Below are 22,081 nucleotides of genomic sequence, written 5' to 3'. Positions count from 1 at the left end.
TCCAACGTGTGAAGTGAGGAATAAGTAATTTATGTCACCATAGCTGCCAAAATATTAAGGTTTTGGTTTTCTCGTGAGCAAGATGGCAAACGCCAATCTTCAGTTCAAAACAAAGTAAGTTTTTGACGCATGGCGCGTGCAGGCTGCAAATCTTGATAGCTGGCTAACGCAAGCTAGGCTAAAGTGTCATTTAAAGTTGCTAAAACGTACAGTCTTATTCCTGTTTTCCCATTACAGCTACGTTGTTTCCAGCAAAATAGAACCGTTTTACAAAGGAGGGAAAGTGCAGGTGAGTTTTCCTGTTTGTGTTTTCTGTCTAAATCAGTGTGGATTAACGTTAACATACCTGCCTGAAATGATCTTGACTCGGTAATGCACTGCCATAAAGGTGGGGGACTTGCGAATGACAGATTAAAATGAGAATGAAAAATTGGCACTAACCAAGAGCAGTAAACTGATGTTGATATGTAGACTCGTCTGACCGCCCCTCTAACCTCTCTGTCTGTTTGTTTTTCAGATCAGCAAAGATGAAAAATACATCTTTTGCACTTGTGGATCTCGTGTCAATGTTTTGGAGATCAGTACAGGGAAGATCGTCCACAGCGTTGAGCATGTGAGTCCAGAATGGGTTACCTTTGCGGGCCAGAGCCATGCAACCATAATGTTTACAACAACAGAGCCCCTGTTTCGGAGACCACTCTCAGCAGAAAAGAGCTTGTGTTGCTGACTTTTACCTGCCAGCGTGGGTACTTGTGCCTTTATTTTATACTGTGCCAAAAATAAATAAACAAACCAACACAGGTAAATGTTTTTTAAAGAAGGTCAAAGTATGGTTTATATACAAGCTTTTCATTCTATTTAAAACACAGGCTTTTTTTTAATTTTTGACTTGGAGTAAGTTTATTGATGATAAGTCCTGTAGTTATAGTATTGGTTTGTTGGTAATATGATTAGAGCTAAAAGGATAAATTGATTGTCCATTGACAGAAAATCATATGGCAACAATTTTAATAATCATTTTAGTGATTTATTAAACAAAACGTAAAATCTTTTCTGGTTCCAGCTTCTAAAATGTAAGGATTTGCTGCGTTGCTTTGTTTTGAATCACTTTTGATGTTAATATGCTGAAGATATTGGGTAAAAAAGGCAATTTGTCAGATAGCTCTGGGAGCTTGTCAGTTTCTAAATATGATTTCCCCCAGCTCTAAATATGATTTCACTTGGACGCCTGCATTTTTACGCTCTTTTACAATAACCACCACAGTGAAAATAGGTTTTGGATATTATTGCATCATCCATGACATTTTATTGTTGACATCTGATAATGTCAAATGCATCCCATCCTCTGATAGCATTTTGTACCTTTGATCATCCTGAGAACCTCTCTGTCTTGTCTGTCCATATTGCAGGATGATCAAGAGGACATCACGTCTTTTGCACTCAGCTGTGATGACGAGGTAAAGCAAACACCTGAACCACCTGCCACTGCTTCAGTCAAACTTCATGATGTGAATTCATCATATTGGCCTGTAAAACGGTATTTAGTTTGTGTGTATATCTCTGCTCTGTGTCACACCACAGCTGCTGGTAACGGCCAGTAGAGCTCTGCTGCTGAAGCAGTGGGATTGGAGGCAAGCTCAGTGTACACGCTCCTGGAGGGCCATTCACACTGTTCCTGTAGCCAGTATGACCTTTGACTCCACCTCTACACTCCTGGCGACAGGTCAGCAAATGCATCATTAATGACAATAAGCTGCGTCCCATGTTTCTGCCTGGTCTCTGCTACATAGATGCTGTACAGTTTGCAAAGTTTGTTTTCTTGTTGTCTCACAGGTGGCTGTGATGGCACTATAAAGCTTTGGGATGTAGTGAAGCAGTACTGCACCCACAACCTTAAAGGGTCATCTGGAGTTGTACAGTGAGTTCAGATATCTAAGAACTACAAATTCTCTGAATAATATGCATTGACAGAAGTTGTTTCTTTCTTTTTATCCATGATTAGTGTGCCATTCCTACTTTCCCAGTATCTTTAAGATGCATGAACATGTTTTTCTACAAAACCATTTTTTCATTTAACAAAAGAATGCATTTTCCACAGTTAGATGTTGTCTAAACACAGTCAATACTTCTATTTTGCCTTTTGATTTGATCAGAAAATAATTGATAAATGAATAGGTAAACATGATTACTTGCCAACTATCAGTTTTAGAAACTGTCTCCTACAGATGTATTTCAGGAGACTGAGTACACAGCTTATTTCCTGGATAGTCAGCTTTATTGAGGTGGGGAAATAGCAGAGTTAAAAAATCAGGAGTGCTTTGATTCAACTACTGAAACTAGTTCACCAGCTGAGTGGCATGAGTGATCTAAGAAAATAACATTTGGTTCAATTAGGCATTATCCGAAAAATGTTTTTTAAATCTGCCACATTTTCTAATATCACAATACTGAAGTGTTTTTAAAGTTGGTGTCTTAATGTTTTTCTAATAATAAAAAAATAATGGATGTATTCGTTTATGTGGCAGAGTGTCATTAAACAGAAAAAAATAGGTTTAAGCGAAAGATACTGCATTTCGTAACTAAATTCAGTAACAGAATAAATGTCCTTTCTGTATCTTTGCAGTCTCGTCCAGTTCCACCCAGACATCAACAGGCTGCAGCTGTTCTCCTCCTCTCTGGACTGTGGCATTCGCTTGTGGGACCTGCGCTCCAGTCAGTGTGTGTGTGTGCTACAGAGCCACTACAGCGCTGTGACCTCCCTCAGCTTCAGCCCCGACGGTGGCACCATGGTCAGGTGCGCATGGGCTGTTATCTCACATCAAACTGCTGTTTTAGGGTGTTTCTCTAAAGCTGTGTGTAATTGTGTGCTGATCTTTATTTGCAGTTCTGGCAGAGACCAGATATGTACAGTGTGGGACCTGAAGACCCGGAAAGCCACGAGAACTGTACCTGTCTATGAGGTAAGATGGTATAATGTCTTATTTGAATAACAAAGAATGATAAGATCTGATCTTTTTGTACTCTTTCGTGTGTGGGGGGGTGGGAGATTACAGCCTCATTTGTGCGTGTGTTGTCTATTTCTACAGGCTGTGGAGGGTGTTGTGCTTCTGCCTGAGAAAGAGGACTTCTCTGAGATCGGAGTGAAGAGCAAAGACTTGCATTTCATCACAGCTGGCAGCAAGGGTTCGCCTCGTTAATTGTCCCGAACGTCTAATCTGTGTTGCCGTGCACAAGTCTAGATTTTGAGGCCAGAAGTCACTCCGAGCTTCTGTCACTCACCTCTCCTCCCCTTCTTCCCTTGTAGGTGTATTGAGAGTGTGGGAGGCCAGCACGTCGCGTTGTGTCTACACCCAGACCCTCCCCTCCACCCTCACCACTGTCTCTGAGGCTGAGGGGGAGGAGGAAGAGAAGGACGACGACCCCCGCGGTCTTACATATCTCCTTCACCTGCCCGCCTCTTCCAGACTGGCCTCAGTCACAGCAGAACACAACATACTGCTCTACCAGTTGCCTGGTCTCACCACACAGCAGCAGGTGGGTACCGAGGATACACATGTGTAAGATGTTTAGATCCAGTATAGACCAAAACATCTGCTAGTATATTATTACATAATTTCTTTAAAGGATTTTACATATACACTGACAATTGGTTCAATTATAAGTTGAAATTAGTATTGGCATTACATGCCTTGGTTTATTACTCGCCGGATTATTATTTAACAGTTATCTCTACTGGATGTCTTTACTCTTGTATTTAAATATAAATTGTAAGTTAAGGAAGTGCTTAGCAAAGTGCTTATTATATTTTATAAGGTATCCAGGTCTTTTATTGTCATTTATGTAAAATTCATGGACATTCTGTTACTTCCTCTGTCCACCCTCTCACAGTTTGTGGGCTACAGTGATGAGGTGCTGGACGTGAAGTTTCTGGGCAAAGGGGACAGCCACATTGTGGTGGCCACCAACAGCTCCCAGCTGAAGGTGTTTGAGCTGCTCACAAACAGCTGCCAGATCCTCTACGGACACACAGGTCAGTCACCAAAACAGGGCGGCATGTGTGGGTGTAATACCTGCATGTGAAACACAATGCAGTGTGTTTATTTATACACCAGAGGGCGGAAAGTTTCTACAGTGCTGCAGTGAGTTTGTGTTGCCCCACAGAGGCAAACGGCAAAAAGTGACATAAGTGTAATCAATGGTTTTTTTTCTTGATTTGATTCAGTTATCTGTCTTTTAAACATTTGAGCACCGATATCATGACTGTTAATGTAGGTAAAACAGCCAATCTTCTGTCTATTTTTGCAACATTTTACAGATACAGATTTTCCATGACTTGGAAATGAAAATCTTACTACACTTATATTACCACACTTGTAATAATGTACAGTCTAATAATAATAATAATAATAATAATAATAATAATAATAACCTTTTAAATGTAGAGAATGTAACTGTAACAAAATATTGTGCTTTAAACACAAAAGTAAAATACATTAAGATTAATGTGAACATAAAATTATACATTAATTTACATGATATAAATCTTTAATAAAACAGCCAAAAGCAAAAATGAAAATGGCTCTAATAACCATGGCAGGATTATGAAAGCTGTCATTAGAGGAAAAATTCAGCCAATTGGGTTATGTCAGGTTTGTGTTGTTGAAAAGTGACTTGCTGAGCAGGTTGGATAGATTTAGTGAGTTTATCTACTCTGACACTCACTGCCCTCTTTTTTGGTTTATGTCCCACAGATACTGTCCTCTCATTGGACGTGTTCAAAAAGGGTTTTGTCTTTGCAAGCTGTGCGAAGGTGAGCACACATCTTTGCACTGTCACACACGGAAACTGAGGAAACGAGACTCATGCACACTGAACTATGTTAAGGCACTCTTTCCAATGTCAACACAAACCCACAACTGTCAAAACATCTGCTGTTCTGTAAAGAGAGATGCTGTTAAACCCCACTTAAGCCAACAGTGATATTGGTATAAAACAAAAAAAAATTCCCCATGCACAACAAATACAGTCAGGTGCTGGTAGAGCGCAGGATTTAGCTAGGAAAAATCAAACACAAGCCACCGCACACTGAGATGACTTTACTGTGATTTATTGTGAACGACTCATTTCGCCTATGGCTTCTTCGGGTTCACTCTTTTTTACAAGAGCACTCACAGTTCACATCACCAGTAATCCCAGTCTCCATTTTTTGTATTGCTTTTTACTGTTTTATCATTTTATTTAAATATAAACATATTGAACACAAATTCTACAATACAAAAGTCATAAACATGAAAAAAATCAAAAATTTAAAAAACATACATGAGTTACAAGAATTGCATAATTTTTGTATGTTGTGTATTTGTCTTTAGGACAGGTCAGTGCGTGTGTGGCAGATGGACAGTGACAGTGGTCAGGTGCACTGTGTGGCCCAGGGCTCCAGCCACACTAATGCTGTGGGCTCCATCGCCTGCTCCAGGTAAAACGTCCTGCAGTCACACATGTGTTTCTTTTCACATGTACCAACACAGACAAAGAATAAGGTGGTTAAGTACAGCCCGAACGATATCTTGGTTGAGTGTCTGTAAATAATATCACAGAGTACAGCTTTATATGAAAAGCGCTATGAGATAACTGTGTTGTGAATTGGCGCAATATAACTCAAATTAAATTGAATTGGATTTGTGGCGTTTCAAACAGTGCGTTGACAACAGGGGAGACAGGGAGTTGCAAAGTGCCCCCTGGTGGTCAAACTATGCAACGACAACACTCATAACATGAAGGATCTGTCTGTCCATTTCTTTTTTTAATTGTCATTTATCGGCTGTTATAAACACTGATTAGGAATTAAACAGTATGAAAATTTCATATCACGATTATAGTGACCAAAATTATCACGGTTATCAGTATTATCAGTATTGTAAAAATGTACCAAAAAAGATTAAAATGTACTGATTCACACACTGAAACTTTTATATTGAAAACAAGGAAAAAAGTACTATTTTGTTTGCAAAAACATTAAAATAACAGCCAGTTCCTTTTGTAAATGTATGAAAACCATCTAAGTGTGCATTATCATATAGATAATATAATTTATTATTAGATAATGCAGTGACCCCATGCACAATTACATGACAACAAATAAGTCTTTAGAAGACAGTGATAGTAACTGCAACAAGCCCATCAACTGACATAAATACAGAGGAGTACATACTGCGCATGTGCGCCTGCTTCTGAGAGACTGTCGCTAACTTTAGTTGATGCTGGACAGTGTTTGCCATGAGTTTATAATAGCGAGGTATCCAAACCCGGTTATCATGGTAATTAAAATGTGTACGGTTATAATAACCGTTGGGAATTTTACCATGGTTTATCATTAAACCGGTAATCGTTTCATCCCTAACACTGATACCAATTTATCTGTAATTAGCTGATATCAGCCAATAATATCGGTAGGGCTTTAGTGGTAAGTGTTAAGGAAAAGAAGGAAAGGAAATCAATGAGTCTGTGTGACAGTAATGATCCTCCAAGTTGGCGTGTGTTTGTGTCCAGGATGAAAGCATCGTTCATAGTGTCTGGCAGTCAGGACTGTACTGTGAAGGTGTGGGATCTGCCAGCAGACTTGTCTACGGCAGGAGCTGATGAAAATCAGCTGACCGCCCGCGCCACAGAGAAGGCACATGATAAGGTAAAATTTTGTCAGTTGATTGCTTTTCCTATTAGGAACATAGAAACTTCCTTCAAAGGATTATTTTGAATGAATTTATCCATTATACCACATGACAGTGTCTTTGTCCACATTTGAGCCCAGGACATAGAGGTTGTACCCTGTTGGATTTTACATGATCACATCAGCAGCAAATGAAATTAAGACCAATTCCTGACCAACTAAGTGCATCAACAAGGCGTGTCTTCAAATCTATTGAGCCATTTTAAAATGTTTAACTATTTGTATCAAGCTGTTAACCTTCACCTTGGCAGGTGTTTTCATCGCTGTTTCTTTACGTTCATGTTGTCAGATGACTGCGTGAGTATAAAATAGTGATTTTGATTAAGGGCCTCAATGCTGTCCAGATAACACAGTTAACTTCGATTAACAATTGTCCATTCATGTAGTCGTTTGAGAACAGTCAGCTTTTAGAAGGATTTAAAATACCAAACAGATTATGGCAGCCTAATTTCCTCAGGCAGGCCGTTCTAAAGTACAGGAGGCCTAACAGAGAAAACACCGTCACCCTCATATGTGTATACCTACAGTGAGGAAAATAAGTATTTGAACACCCTGCTATTTTGCAAGTTCTCCCACTTAGAAATCATGGAGGGGTCTGAAATTGTCATCGTAGGTGCATGTCCACTGTGAGAGACATAATCTAAAAAAAAAAAAAAATCCAGAAATCACAATGTATGATTTTTTAACTATTTATTTGTATGTAACACCTGAGAAAATCAATGTTAATATTTGGTACGGTAGTCTTTGTTTGCAATTACAGAGGTCAAACGTTTCCTGTAGTTTTTCACCAGGTTTGCACACACTGCAGGAGGGATTTTGGCCCACTCCTCCACACAGATCTTCTCTAGATCAGTCAGGTTTCTGGGCTGTCGCTGAGAAACTGAGTTTGAGCTCCCTCCAAAGATTCTCTATTGGGTTTAGGTCTGGAGACTGGCTAGGCCACGCCAGAACCTTGATATGCTTCTTACAGAGCCACTCCTTGGTTATCCTGGCTGTGTGCTTCGGGTCATTGTCATGTTGGAAGACCCAGCCTCGACCCATCTTCAATGCTCTAACTGAGGGAAGGAGGTTGTTCCCCAAAATCTCGCAATACATGTCTCCGGTCATCCTCTCCTTAATACAGTGCAGTCGCCCTGTCCCATGTGCAGAAAAACACCCCCAAAGCATGATGCTACCACCCCCATGCTTCACAGTAGGGATGGTGTTCTTGGGATGGTACTCATCATTCTTCTTCCTCCAAACACGGTTAGTGGAATTATGACCAAAAAGTTCTATTTTGGTCTCATCTGACCACATGACTTTCTCCCATGACTCCTCTGGATCATCCAAATGGTCATTGGCAAACTGAAGACGGGCCTTGACATGTGCTGGTTTAAGCAGGGGAACCTTCAGTGCCACGCATGATTTCAAACCATGACGTCTTAGTGTATTACCAACAGTAACCTTGGAAACGGTGGTCCCAGCTCTTTTCAGGTCATTGACCAGCTCCTCCCGTGTAGTTCTGGGCTGATTTCTCACCTTTCTTAGGATCATTGAGACCCCACGAGGTGAGATCTTGTATGGAGCCCCAGTCCGAGGGAGATTGACAGTCATGTTTAGCTTCTTCCATTTTCTAATGATTGCTCCAACAGTGGACCTTTTTTCACCAAGCTGCTTGGCAATTTCCCCGTAGCCCTTTCCAGCCTTGTGGAGGTGTACAATTTTGTCTCTAGTGTCTTTGGACAGCTCTTTGGTCTTGGCCATGTTAGTAGTTGGATTCTTACTGATTGTATGGGGTGGACAGGTGTCTTTATGCAGCTAACGACCTCAAACAGGTGCATCTAATTTAGGATAATAAATGGAGTGGAGGTGGACATTTTGAAGGCAGACTAACAGGTCTTTGAGAGTCAGAATTCTAGCTGATAGACAGGTGTTCAAATACTTATTTGCAGCTGTATCATACAAATAAATAGTTAAAAAATCATACATTGTGATTTCTGGATATTTTTTTTAGATTATGTCTCTCACAGTGGACATGCACCTACGATGACAATTTCAGACCCCTCCATGATTTCTAAGTGGGAGAACTTGCACAATAGCAGGGTGTTCAAATACTTATTTTCCTCACTGTATATGCGAGTAAGTAATATTTATTTGTACTTTACTGGAGTATTACCATTTTATCATATTTCTACTCCGCGGCACGGTGGTACAGTGGCTAGCATTGTCGCCTCACAGCAAGAAGGTTGCCCCGGCCTTTGTGTGTGGAGTTTGCATGTTCTGCCCGTGTCCGTGTGGGTTCTCTCCTGCTCCGGCTTCCTCCCACCATCCAAAGACATGCAGGCTAGGTGAATTGGTGTCTCTAAATTGTCCTTGGGTGTGAATGTGAGTGGTTGTCTGTCTATGTGTGGCCTGTACCCTGCCATTCGCCCAATGTCAGCTGGGATTGGCTCTAGCCCCCCCACGACCCTGTACACAGGATAAGCGGTTGACGATGGATGGATGGATACTTTTCAAATGTTGTAGTTTTTGTAGTTTTTACTCCTCTACATTTATGTGACAGCTGTATTTTCTTTTCAAATGAAGATTTTTCAAAATTTACCTACAAGAAGTACTTTTCAAAATATGTTTCATTGTAAAATATTACCCTAGACTACAGTTTGGGCTTAATTGATTAGTTGAATGTTTTTGCTAACAGATTAATCGTTTAAGTAATTTTCTTGCAGAAACACCCCACATTTCATGGTTTCAGCCACGTAAAGATGTGCCTTTTTTCTTATGTCTGACAAACAACACAGTCAATCAAAAATTATCAGCAGATGAATCTATACTGAAAATAATCATCAGTTGCCTGTATAAAATAGTTAAAAATATATGTATCTGAATCAACTACAAGAGTAAAATTCTGCTCAAACATTAATGTATCAGTAATAATATTCTATATTTTATTTACAAATGGGTGACACATGAAAGGAAAAACCAACAAAGTGTCTTATATAAGAGATAAAGATCTCTTATGCAATAGACCGCAGTACAGCAGATGGAAAGAAAAACAAACAAAGGCAGACATGACGTAATGATATTCACCGACATCACTAAAACGATGTGAAGATAAAAACTTATTAAATAATTTGGTGAAGTGGCGGAGAGCATTTCACTTTTGTCTGAAATCTTCCACAGGTGTCAAACTGGGTTGAGATCTGGTGACCAAAAGACAGTAGTGTTTTTCATTCATCCTTTCATTGAACCCTGGTGCATGAAGCATCTGCATTAGATGTTTCCACTCTTTTCTTCAGGTTTCTCCTTTCATTTGTCCCCCATCTGTATATATAGTATACAATTAAATATACTATTTACACTCACAGTGGCCATTTCTCTGCATTGAGCACTTTTACAGTACAGCAAGTACATTTGCCTGATAATAAAAAATTATAACACAACATCATCAAATAACTTACACAAATTGCTGATATAAAATAGTTTAACAAATCTTCTGAGTGTACGATTTCTCCTTTAAAAGGCCAGCTACACACACACGTACATCCTATAGGTCAGTCTCCAGCTATCTCTTTGTGAACAGTTAAGCAGACTCTTATTGTAAGGAAGTATAGTAAACCCACTACCAGCTTGCTTACTACTGGAACTGTTGGCAAGTTGCTGGATTTCCACACACTATCATTTCTTGCTACACATACACAAGTCTGACTCCAGATATGTGTCTAGACAAGACAGATATGTGAACAGTGCCATGTTAATTAAGTCTACTGTTGTCACGTTCCCAAGGAACAGATTTATGTGTTAGATGTCAATCACAGCTGAGTGAGGTAGCGCTGGAGGCAGTGTAGTGAGAGGAATTTAGAGAATCTGTTTCTCTTGGGGAGGAAAAAAGTGAATCAAAACCCCCTTTTTCCCCCTTCATCTCGGCACCATCTCTTTTTCAAAATTAATTTCCTAACTTGAATTGACCAAAATCTCAACAATGTGAAAGATTATTCCTCATTTTCCCATCTTGCTCCCTTTTGTCCAGGATGTAAACAGCGTAGCGGTGTCACCCAACGACAAACTGCTGGCTTCCGGCTCACAGGACCGCACGGCCAAGCTGTGGTCGTTGGCGGGGGAGGGGAGAGTGGGCCTGCTGGGGGTGTTTAGGGGCCACCGTCGCGGTGTCTGGGCCGTCTGCTTCTCTCCCCGTCGACCAGGTGTTGGCCACGTCCTCTGCGGACGGCACCACCAAACTGTGGAGCCTACAAGACTTCAGCTGCCTCAAGGTGAGATTAAGAGGGCTGTGCATGTGATACATTCATGTGCAGTAAGTTCCCTTTCTTATCAGTGTCTTTTTGAAAAGCTCAAATTTCATGCACTTATGCAAAGTAAAACAGGAAAGGAAACACTCATACAATAAAACACAAAATAAAGAAACCATGTAGGGGAGAGATGTGACCCACGACCGGTTCATTATAACAATGCAGTGCTGATAAACCACAGAGCTGCGGAGTAACATTAGGCTTCGCGATCAGAGACAGTTTTTATATCGCGTCCATACTTCTGTCCATAGCCCCCTCTCTGTTGTGAGTCTGCAAATCAATCAGTCAACTGATGGTTTTTAGAATGATCCATTCATCTGTAATATAAAAGCAATACGCCAAGATACAAGCACACCTGGCTTGTAAAGGGAATGCGAGATGACACTCTGATTGGTGTTTTGCTTGTTACACCCAAAGCACACCAATGACCAATTCACAGACTAAGTACAACCCTTGTGAACCATGCGCCTTGTATTCCGGTTTCAAACTAGAAACATTGGATTTGGGCACGACCGAACGTAACTGTGCCCTGCACTTCACTCTGTTGTTAAAATAAGGCCCAGTATCTCTTACTTTAAATTCAACAGGTGATATTCTGTTATGGAATGGTTCACCTGAGTAATCATGTCAAGATAACACTATCACATCTGAAAGATGACAACAGCCAAGGTTATTTAATAAAGTTATGAATTAATTCATGTACCTGACTGTAATTTAGATTTTTCTTTTTTCTTTTTTTTTTTGTGGCTGTAAAGTTAAAATTATGATTATTTGTCTTTTTACTCTTAATTTTTTTAAAGACATTCGAGGGTCACGATGCATCCTGTTGAAGGTCGTCTTTGTGAGCCGAGGCACTCAGCTGCTCTCCAGGTAACCCCATGCAAGGCATTGTCTCCTCAACACTTTACAGAGTCAATGAGTTTGATCAAACAACAATTATGATATGTATCAAAACTGTTGCAGACTAATATCAATTTTAATCTACTAGTGACTATGGATTTATTGCCTCTGCCTTTCTTTGAGTTTATCAGTGTGAACTTGAATTACTAGAATTAGTAGTAGTAGAATGTAGTATCAATTTGGGACACCGCCTATGTTTTAAAATGCATTATTGTGGATCCATCTCCTTCTGTTTTTCTGCTTGTCGGCCATGTAGGGTCTTTAAATAAAAACTGTTGACACACAGTTCTAACTCATCTCTCCCAACCGTCCCCAGTGGCTCAGATGGTTTAGTAAAGCTGTGGACCATAAAGACCAATGAGTGTGTGAAGACGCTGGACGCCCACCAGGACAAAGTGTGGGTCTCCACGCTACCCGCAAAGATGACAAGATGGTGACCGGCTCAGCAGACTCTAACATCACTGTGTGGGTGGTAAGTGTGACAGGATAGAGTTTTCCTGTCTTGCCATTAGTGTTGTACATAAATACCCTGGCAGGATGCAACAACTGTTCTCTGGATGTAGCTGAATTCTGGGAAATAAATCCCAAAATAGATGAGATAGAAATAGACAGGTCCGGGAAAGCATGATATGGCAGCTTAAAAGTGCTTTGAAAGAGCTAGTTTCAAAATTTCTACAGTAGGACATGTGAGATTTGTTATTTAACAGCTCAGAATTCAGTATACTTCAAAAACAAATGTTCCATACTCACTTGACACTGCACTTTAGTCAGTATTGGCAAATATCTAACCTACTGATGTACCCTATAGCAAAATATTCAGTCCACATCTTATCTAGCTAGTTATTTTAGCTGATCTTACCTCTCTAACTGGCCTCTCTCTTGTCATGTGGGGAAAGGAGGAATTTCACCTGCTGGGATCAGCAGATAATCACAAAAAAATTTGTGTTTCGTCCACTGCTAGGATGTGACTGAGGTTGAGCTGGCAGAGGAGCAGGCCAAGCAGGAGGATCAGATACTCAAGTAAGTTACACACAACATTATCTTAAATATGTGAAGAATTTATCACAGATGTCATTCCGCCCCACAAACCTCCATCCTCCGTCTGTTCACTCAAACCGAAACGGTGGATAAACAAAGATCTGTTGTTGATTTCAGGACTCTTGATTATATGTGTTTAACGTGTATATATATTCGCAAAGTATTTGACAATCGATTAATCGTTTTTAGTAATTTGTTGAAGAAAAAGAAAAATCATTTCAGCTTTTTAAATCTCAATATTTTCTGTTTTCTTTAGTCATCTATTACAGTAAACTGAATATCTTTGGGTTGTGGACAAAACAAGACATTTTAGGGCGACACGTTTGGGAAACTTTGTGTGACTTTGTGGATTTTATGGAAACGTTTTAATATAACGGCAGAGCCCCCTTGAAACACATTAGACTACAGTGTTGTAATTGATGTAATTAATGTGTTAATCCGTCAAAACGTGCACATTCTGGTCATTACTCTTAGAACTACTTTGCAGTAAACATTGAGGATCGTTATACAAATATTGACACGCGCACATTCCTGTCTGTGTGTGGTGTGTGTTTCTTGTGTCTGAAGGCAGCAGGAGTTGTCCAACCTGCTCCATGAGAAGAAGTATCTGAAGGCCCTGGGTCTTGCCATCTCACTGGACCAGCCTCACACTGTGCTCAGTGTGATCAAAGGTACTTTGTGCTACAACTCTTTTCCACATTTTGTTTGCAACAAAGGTTCCTAGCCTGGTTTCTTCACCTGTGGTTACCTTGGCAAGTGTCTTGTCAGTCTGTTGTCTCTCATTGTGGATGGCTGATTGAAGAGTTGAGTCACCCGAGCACTGATGCATTGCCTACACGGTACACCACTCTTTCAAAGGATGGGCCTATGAACATAACAAACAAAAAGCAAAGTGGATTTATAGTGTCAGCGCTCTTTTGTCCTGTCCCTTGCAGAACAAATTCAAAACAAAATGTGTGTCAAACAAAATGGAAAGTGATAGCTATCAGTCTTTCTAGTGTGCTTACACTAAAAAAAGGCATTGTTTTACAGTTTCCACACACGAGTGTTTTTCTATTAAAGGTTTGACACAAAATAACATAGTTTAAATTTGGTGTTTGATTATAAACTGCTTCCTACGTAGTGTCTTTACAAGTTATTCAACCCCGCAGACCTTCAGTAATGTTATTCTGTGAATATACTAATCAAGAAGACTAACTTACTGAGAGATGTTGACATTAAAAGGAAGTTGTTTCAGTGGCACAAGATGAGATTGTGTCATTGCTACTTCAAAAGCAAATGCTTAAATGTTTCCTTTCTATGAAATGTCACAAACCTTCTGCTTCGATTCTTGAATTCTGTGAATTGGGTAATTCATAATCTATATGTGAAGACAATAAACTGAGTCACAAGCTTAACAAGAACCTAGTGCTGCACAATTTATAGAACAAATTCCTCCAAAAGAGTGGTCAGAGCTGGCTATGATAGTCCAAGCCTTATGTATAACTTGTCTTTTATAGATGTCTGTCAAGGAAAGCTGTCCCAATTATTTTGCTGGCTACCTTAACAATTTTTTGCTTTGCACTGTAAGATTCCCATACCAAGCTATGCAACAAAATAAAATTCATTCAATAAAAGATTTATAAAATAGTCATTAAAGTTTTGTCCACATTAAAGGTATTCAGTCTGCGCAGAAAATGAAGCCTCTGAAGACCCTTCTTGTAGACAGCAGAAATGTTAAGGTCAAGTTCTTGTCAATAACTGTTCCTCCGCTGTCCAATAAACCTCCACTGTCTCAATAGGTGAGCCCTTGATTATTGATGGAGAGGTTGAGTGGGGAATTTTCCTGAAGTCTATGACCATATTTTTAGTTTTAAGGACATTTAACTTCAAGATTTGGTGGTCACACCATTCAGCAAAGTCGTTCAAAACTGGCCCATGGTAGACCTCTCCATCCTGGAGCAGACTGACTAAAACCACACACTTTAAGGACCTCTCTTATTTTGATGCAAAGATTTGTACATTAGCAGAAATGCAGCACAACATGGATGTGAAAGCAGTTGCCTGTTTATTGAAATTTGGAAGTGCAATAAAATATGTTGTCCCTAAAATCAATGAATAATCATGATCTCAATATAGATCAAAATAATCGTGATTATCATTTTGGCCATAATCGTGCAGCCCTACAAGAACCAATGTACCTTAACCACTGACTGACTGACGTGTTCTCTGTTGCTTGTAGCGATCCGTCAGGGGGAGGATAGCCGTGAGCTGTTGGAAAAGATGGTGCTGAAACTTCGCCAGGATCAGAAAGGTAACGGATCAATAACCTCCTTTAAGCCTTCTAATGATGGAAATTAAATGATGGAAAAAATGAACCAAAAGTGATTTTAAAGATCAAAACTCAGATTCATCTCAGGCTCTGGCTTCATTGTCAGAATTTTGGGGCAGATAAATAAACAAATGAAGAAATGAATTTGAAGCCTGCTGGCTTTTAAAAGACAGATGGCTCACTTTCAAACACAATATCAATCCTCACAGACCATGGAAAGAATACCTGTCAGTGAAGGAAGGAATAATGTCTGTCTCTTCTCACACTCGACTCCCATCAACCCCACTCAGAGTCGATCCTGCGCTACTGTGTGGTGTGGAATACCAACGCCAGAAACTGCCATGATGCCCAGGCCGTCCTACAGGTGCTTCTCACACACCTGCCACCCGAGGAGCTGCTGCAGTACCAGGGCGCCCGAACCCACCTCGAGGGACTCATCCCATACACAGGTCAGCAGAGGGCACACTCAGTTTGTGTCAGGCAAAGGAGAAAACAGTGAAGGGTAGTTTTTAGCTTTAATCCAGGTTATATGCACAGATTATTGTAAAATACACCTATTATGGAACTGTGTATGAAAACAAGGTCTCTCACCACATCTTACAGATTAAACAGAGTAGTAGAAGAAAATCTAAAACAAGAAGGGAATAAATATCTTGCCTACTAAGATGGACAGGCATTCAGTTAATGTCAAATAATTTAAATACAAGATATATAAAATACACTAATCAAATTGGGATAGCCATTGAGCAACAAAAGCATCAGCCTGGTGGAAAAAGGAATAACTTGAACAAGATCCAGAGAAGCAGCACTAAGTAACTGTAAAGCTGGTATGTTGATTGACAGGATTTAAAGATGTCACCTTGCAGGGACTCTCCCCCCAAAAATTAAAGTGAAAGATATGAAAAACACGGCAGTGCATACCCATGTACAAGTAGAAAATTAATTTAGAGACTGTGTAAAGAGGACATGAGTCAAAGCCCTTTGACTCGCCCTAAACAGAGATCCTTAAATATCCCCATAAGAAGACCGTAACAAGCAACTTCGGCATAGTGCTGCCCCAGTGTGTGATTTTGATTGCATGCTGGCATTCCTGAAGGAAAAGAGGTGTGAAGTGTTACACAACAGCGTCTGCGTCTAGTATGTCCCGTCCTACCGGATGAACCTTTTCACACAGATGTTGATTGGGCTCTGTTACCACCTTCGCTGCTGCATTAATGGCAGAACATTAATGCCCCCCCATTGCGTGTTCATACGTTGCATAGTGACAGCGACAGAATGACAGCGAAACATTCCTGCCCTTGGTCCCTCTAGCTCTGGGTCCTAATTAAGATTTGGGATGAAATGATGAGTGTACGAAATACTCGATGGACTGTTTACTCCCCCCCCCCCCACAGAGAGACACATGCAGAGGATTGGCCATCTGTTGCAGGCATCCATGTTCCTGAACTACATGTGGCAGAACATGAGAGTGGCGGGAGCCCCACCCAGGTGAGCGAGCAGAAAACAGCCTGAAATCGCCCTGTGATAAAACAATGCAGGAGGGCTGTGTAGGCGCAGTGTGTTGTTTAAGGAGCGAGACAAAACACAATCCAGTTGGATTATAATACTATGAGACAGGATTTTACAACTCTGAAAAGTTTTCATGGCAGCAAGTATTCGCAAGCTAGAGAGTAGAAAATTGAAGTTCACATTACAAAATAATCTAAAAGCATATGTGATTAGACACATATTCACGTAGCATCAAAAGTTAAGCCTGGTTTAACCTTTTTGCTTCTTTTGCCGGAACCCTCCTGCATTGGCACCCCTGCTGCGCTGACAGACTGGCTCCATTCAAATTAATGAGACGGCTGCGTTTTTTGCACACAGATCACACACTTATTTTAACCTCTGAGGTCACAGACCCGAGCTCATCAACTTCCTCGTCTTTCTGCTCACAGAACAAAAGTGCATTCAGTTTTTATGTAGGTCAAATGTGTCAAAGTATGCAATCGATCCAATCATGGTCTCCACACACAAAGACGGGTTGTGTTTCGGTCTCAGGAATTCAGGAGAAGAAGAAAGGTGGATGTTTTGCTGCAGAGCAGCATTCTTAGCGTTAAACCAGGCATTACTACTGGGCCAACCAAAATTCATGAATGTTTTTTGTGACACAGAAGTATGTGCTCCTGTCATTCCATCACAGAAAAAAGTATCACTAGTAGTTACCGTAAAACTTAAATTAATTGCTTGGGCTTCTATGTGCTGCAATCACTGAACCCACCCGGCCTGTACTTGAGACAGGCGTGAATATGGGACAGGACATTTATTCCTTTTGCACAAAACTCTTGCTCAGCAAAGATGGGAAATAGGCTAGTATCAAATTGTTTATTTCAACCATAATTGTATTATATTACTTGTAATACAATTTGGCCTTTTCCGTATCTCTTGTTTACCATACCAGTAAATCTGAATTGTTTACGTAAAATTAACTTAACGATTGAATTGTGAACAATCTAACCAACCTTATGATGTTTAATATGTCCATATTGACAAAAGTTTTGACATTATATTTGTATGCATGATCTAAGCCCATAGAACTAGCTCAAGCATGTGACACGGTGGCTTTTTGTCAAAACTTCAGCCACACCAGGCCAGTAAAGGGACAGCTTCTAACTGCCATGACATTAGGGATGGGTATCAGGTAGCGATATCTTTGTGGTATCAACCGAATCAGCCCAGTAGTTGTCGAGTATTATTGGAACGTCTGCAATTAAACCAGTACTTTCTTTGATACTTGTAATCAAGTCGCGGCAAAAAATGACCATTTGTGTGTTTTTGCTTGCAGCCACGCATACAATAAACACACCGAAAGAAAGAAGGGCATGCCTCATTTTCCCTTGTGTGCCTGCACCATAGACTTTATAAAAAAAGGCCTGTACGGGCGAGTCCATGCATGATTTTAACAGACCCTCCATGTTCGGCTGCAGTCTCAGCCATGTTCGTCACAATGGCAAGTTTACCACCCCAAGCTTGTCTTTCCGTTTGTTTCATCTTCTGCTATCACTTAACACTACTGTGTACATTTTTATTTGCTATTTACATCACTTGTCACCGACTGATCACTGGGTTTCATCGAATAAATAACGCTTTTGTGGCGCAGCAGCGATCAGCTGATTTTATTCACAGAGCCTCCGGCTGCGGCTGCTTCAGATGTTCGGTGACCAGCTGGATGTGCATACTCTTTCCTCTGTTGGCTCATAAAAATTCTCCGTTGTTTACTTTAAACAAACGTATCAAAAATTAACTTAAATTTGTTTTGCACAACTCATTTGGTCACTAAACTATTTACCTCCTCTCTCTCGTTCAAATACATAAAAACTCCTAAGCTGCAGTCTTTCCTCCATATAGGCTACTACCTTTGAGGATGACTTAATTAGGATGAGGAGGATCTGATACAATTTCCCATATTTTTATGTAACAGTTATTTGAAAAAAGAAAATAGATCACCTTACTTTACTTGTCTATAACAACAATAAAATAATAATAGGCTACCAATCAACTACTATGGCTTCAACAGGCGGCATTTTACGCAAGGTATCGAATTAAGTACTCTATTGGTATCGGTATCACTTTTGTAACGATACCCAACCCTACATGAAATACATGTTCTTTACAAGTGTAAGGAAGCATTTGACCACAACTGTATGTATCTAATTTTTATCTAGATACTGCTGAAAAATTAATATGGAGATCATGAATCTAATCCCTTTTGGCATTTCCTGTCTAGCATGGGCCAAGATGAAGAGATGGATACCACTCCTCTTGCACAGCCCTTCTTTATAATTGACAAGGAGAAAGGGACAGACAGGGGTGATGAGGAGAAACGAGATGAAGACGACAGCGATGGCAGACAAGATAAAGATACAAATTGCCCAGCTGAAGGAGGAGGAGGAGAGAAGAAGAAGAAGAAGAGGACGACGACGACGAAGTCAGTGTCAGCAAAAAGCCTCCACCTACAACGGACGAGTGGAAACGGAAAGACCACCAAAACAAATGGCAACCACCTCTCTGATAGTGAGGAGAGTTCAGAAGAGGAAGACGTGGAAGAAGATACAACAGTAAAAGTGGTGAAACGTCTCCCAGTTTCTTCAACTCCACAATGCCAGACTTCAACCAGCTGACGAGGATCTCCAAGCTGATTATGGGTGACTCGCTCTTGGAGGGAAAGAAAACCCAGGAGGTTGTGTTGTCTTGGGCTGATTAGCTGGAGTGAAGAGACAGAGAGACATGTGTGGAATGATGATGATGATACAGAGAATCGGCTTCTCTGAGCCTTCCTCTTTGCAGCAGCTGAGTCGGAAAGACTTTCTCCCTTGTGCCAATAACTAAATTTTACATCAGTTCTTCCATTCAGAGTTTTTGCAGAATTTGAAGAAACGTAAACAGCCGGATTTCCTTAGACAAAATGGATAATGGGGAGGAAAAGAGGAGGAACGAGAGATAGACGGAAGAGCTGCATTAACATGCAGGCTTTGAGCCAGTTTTAACTTCCCCGCTGCAGGTGTCTGCACCTATTGTCTAGTTCTGCAATGTTGCGTAATCTTGATCTACCTGCTTGACCGCAACAACACAGGTTAAGCGAGGTTCTTTATATAACTGTGGATTTTTTTTAAATATCATGGATGCAAATGTTTATAAAATAAAAACGTTCTTTGCGATTCCAAATGAGTTTTTATTTTAATGAAGTGATATGCAGCATATGGTTTTAAATTGGAAATAGTAGGAGTCTATGAAATTGTATCCATCTGTTGTTCACATGCTAACATGACTGCCTTAAAACTTACTTAGTGGAAACATGGGAAGAAAATCCACTTGGGCATTGTTAGGTTTGGGCTTTTTGAAGCGTAGCTCTGTAAAGATCAAGTCATCATGTACTGAAGCTTCATTGTTCAGCGGTTGCACAAAATGTTGAGTTTATTACAGACTTTATAGCACATGATCCAAACTTTTCAGGATCAAGCTAGTATATATTTATGGTACTAACAGAGGCATTTAGTATATAAAGATATATTAAAACAAATCAACCCATTACTATATAATAGGGTAATAATGTAGAAATACTTTTACAAGTAAAAGTACTGCATTGAAAATTGTACTTAAGTAAAAGTATAATCAGGAAAATGTACTAAAAGTATTGAAAGTAAAGTACTCATTGCAGAAAGAAAAATGTCCTGTGACTGTTCAATATTATTATTAGATTCTTATTACTCATGCATCAATGTAAAGCAGGATTTTACTGTTGTAATAGTTGAGGGGAGCTCATTTTTAACTATTTTCATTATGGATTAATCTGCTGATTATTTTCTCCATTAATCGATTTGAAAATAAAGAGAAATGCCGTCACAATTATCCAGAACCCAAAGTGACACCTTCACAATGCTTGCTTTGTCTAACCAACAGTACAAGGCTCAACATTATTGCAAATAAATTAAACAATTAAAAGGAAACATGTTAAGATGAAACCATGAAAGGTTTTTACATGAAAAATGTCAAACAATCAAAGTTGTTGCCAGTTAATTTCAATGTCAAACTAATAATTGTGTCAGCTGAACTTGTATAGATGTAGTTTAATTTATAACAAAACCTTTTATTAAGTCTTCATATTGTATATGTGTAAAAATCTTAATTTTTAAGTGACTAGTTTAAAGACTAAAGCTATCATAAATGTAGTGAAGTAAAACGTACAATATTTCCCTCTGAGATGTTGCGTCAAAAGGAAATACTCAAGTACCTCAAATTTGTACTTAAGTACAGTACTTGAGTAAATGTACTTAGTCTCCACCACTATTATTGGCATTTTATAGACCAAATGATTAATCAGTTGAGAAATTGAATTCATTGAATTTTAGCTTTTGATAGAGTCTGACTTAAGGGCTGCTCCACCTATTTTACTTCTAAAGGTCAGTTTACTCGTCATGGTGGATATTACTCATCAGTTATGATGTCCTGTGGCTCTCTGGGAGCTCTGTATGCATCAAGGTTATCTCAGCTTGGGGTTGAGACTTTTGAGAGAAAGCCTGCGTTACAAACTGGGGGCATGGAGTTTGAAACGTGGGCTTTTACGAGAAAGGAATGTCTAAGAGATGCTGTTGGTTGCATGGTGGGAAATGCAGGATGCGGTGAAAGTCAGAAAAAAGTTTATGCGTGAAACAGATGCAAAAAAGGACCACTGAGTTGTTTAAGTTCCCCAAAATTTTATTTGTACCAAGCTTATCAGTAACGTGTGAATGCACCCAGAATTTACACGGTCAGATTCTGGAGCGTATATTCAGTGTTAATTACACGCTTTAGCAGGACAGCTGTCTTCACACTCTGGTCATCAGACAAACATTTACTTTTGCTGCAATCACAAGAACAGACCTATCTCTGGGCACTCAGCCCAGTCCAATACAAATGCATATAAAGCACAACACAAAGTTTCCAGTTTGGAAAATAAATGATCATTCAAAACAGTAAAGAGGAGCATTGTGAGTGTTTAGCATACCCTGGTTAATCGTCTGTATATTGATTTTGCTGACGTAAACAGGGCCTTTGTACATTTTCTGCATACTTGTTGGCATTCTCTCTTCAAAGATTATGGAAACAGCATTAACAAGACTGTTTGACGACTCACATTACTAGAAATACAACTTCACTGGGGAATATAAATGCTGGCACAATTTCATAACTGTAAGGTGCAATGCATCTTTCTTCTTCCATTATAATGAAACTATTCTGCAACTCATTACTACATTTCTTAACAGCATCTATTAAACAAAATTTATTAGCAGATCCATCCTTAGA

At 39.8% G+C, this 22,081-nt stretch overlaps 1 pseudogene; it reads left to right on the top strand.

Moving 5' to 3' along the window:
- Positions 1-82: 82 nt before the first annotated feature.
- LOC119888847 lies at positions 83-19,957 on the top strand (annotated as a pseudogene).
- The last annotated feature ends 2,124 nt before the right edge of the window (positions 19,958-22,081 follow it).

Source organism: Micropterus salmoides, unplaced genomic scaffold (assembly GCF_014851395.1).
Source record: "Micropterus salmoides isolate LMB-PRFRI ecotype aquatic unplaced genomic scaffold, ASM1485139v1 Ms_hic_scaffold_10, whole genome shotgun sequence".
In the NCBI taxonomy this organism is placed as follows: domain Eukaryota; kingdom Metazoa; phylum Chordata; class Actinopteri; order Centrarchiformes; family Centrarchidae; genus Micropterus; species Micropterus salmoides.
Note: the sequence above shows the minus strand (reverse complement) of the source record. Positions and strands in the feature narration are given on the sequence as shown.